Source organism: Cephus cinctus, unplaced genomic scaffold (genome assembly GCF_000341935.2).
Source record: "Cephus cinctus unplaced genomic scaffold, Ccin1 Ccin1_scaffold1399, whole genome shotgun sequence".
Classification (NCBI taxonomy): Eukaryota; Metazoa; Arthropoda; class Insecta; order Hymenoptera; family Cephidae; genus Cephus; species Cephus cinctus.
Window position 1 is genome coordinate 36,302 of NW_014333795.1, and position 1,694 is coordinate 37,995.

Below are 1,694 nucleotides of genomic sequence, written 5' to 3' on the forward strand. Positions count from 1 at the left end.
CCGACGGTGAAAAAAAAAAGAGAAATATTATTTGAAACAGCAAGGAAAAATTTAATAATACTCAGAGCTACACCGCGATTCTCCACCCACCCATATCTTGTCACGTGGGGATGCTGTGTTCCGGGTGAAGATCATCTGAACAGTTGGGAGACTGTAGGACAGGCTTTAGGATAAAAATCAGTTTGGTAAATTTTTTTTATTTTTTATATCGTCGACTGAAGGGGATTCGAATATTTGGTAATTACAGACTGATTTGAAAATCGTATTGAAAGGACGGGATGGGATTGTGGTTTTGATAAGACCTTATCAATTTTATCAGAATTTTTCTTGTACGTAGATCTCGATTTTTTTTTTTTTGTATTTTCATATTCACTGTCTATGCCGGAATTTATTCTTGGGATATATCGAAATACCAATGGATTCGCGTGTCACGTGTTTTTATGAAAAATATATATTTTTTTTTTTATATATATTTTTAAGCAACGATATCTCGCAATTCTTGGACTTATCATTTCGTCAATGTTTGTTCCTTGTTTTCTACGATTATATGAGACACTGCACTCGCTTGAGGTCAGGTCGATAAGATAATACTTTGCGGGGGTCCCGATAGTCGACTGCCTTGTTGAAAAATTCAAATCGGACTTACCAAAAAACAAAGGATATCTGTTTAGAAGTGAAAAATATTCATAAAAAAAAAATTTACAAAATTTTCTAAACCTCATATCGGATAAACTAATACGGTAGTAAAGGCACGTGGGACGTCCGAGATATTAAAACTGAGTGCTTTTTAAATGGAGAACCAAAATCACGACTGTTTTAGGATTAAATCATTTTTTTGTTATTCTTGAAAATTACATTACCAGCTTCTTCTCAGTAAAAAACCACTGCCGGGTCACTGTACTTCAGACTGTCAAGTGTGAAATTTTACATTAACAAAGGACAAGAAGATACAAAATATTTTTATCGCTCTTATCGATACGTCAAAATACTTCATATTACTGGCCTTCCAAAGGTTCGTATTATTTAAGTCCATCTTACCATTTTCGAATGGGATAATAATTTTTTGGTATCTATTAGTTCCAGCGAAAATCAGCCATAGTGAACTTTAACGGAGGTTAGGTCAATGCATTCCAAGGGTCAGATTACAATGGCAATTATACTTGGCTCCCTAGAGCCTCGTATAACTGCCGATAATTTTCTCTTTATCAATGCCAGCTGATACATGCAATGGGAAATATTTGTAAAAGCTAATCGCAAGTATACTGTAACAGTGATAGTAAATGAAAAAAAAAAAAAAAAAAGCGAACAAACAAAATAATAAATCTCAGTCCAATTCAAAGGTCTTTGTAAAAATTTTTTTTTTTTTTAAATCGAACTTCCAAGTTTATCCATCAAAGCACACCCATACCTATATCTATATTACCTAGCGAGACCCTATATGCTATTGTGCATCCTGCAGATAATCGTCAATGCAACATAATTAATAATTGCATTCGCGTGGGATCGGTGCGTCGATAATTAAAAAATCTGAATTGACTTAATTCAATAATACCTACCATGGATCGAACAAGCTGCAATCGTTGATAATTGAACGTGTAACGCCATCGATAGCCGAATACACTAATTTATATTTAAAAAAAAAAAAAAAAAAAAAAAAAAAAGGAAAAAAAAATTTTTTTTTCTTTTTAAATCCC

The 1,694-nt window shown here is 33.0% G+C and overlaps 2 protein-coding genes across 5 annotated transcripts in view; one reads left to right on the forward strand and one right to left on the reverse strand.

Moving 5' to 3' along the window:
• LOC107273125 (calcium-binding mitochondrial carrier protein Aralar1) overlaps positions 1-1,694 on the reverse strand; it is a 19,174-nt gene that overhangs the window by 13,714 nt on the left and 3,766 nt on the right. The window lies entirely within an intron of this gene.
• The window catches only part of LOC107273136, a 10,854-nt gene that overhangs the window by 3,513 nt on the left and 5,647 nt on the right, over positions 1-1,694 (forward strand). The window lies entirely within an intron of this gene.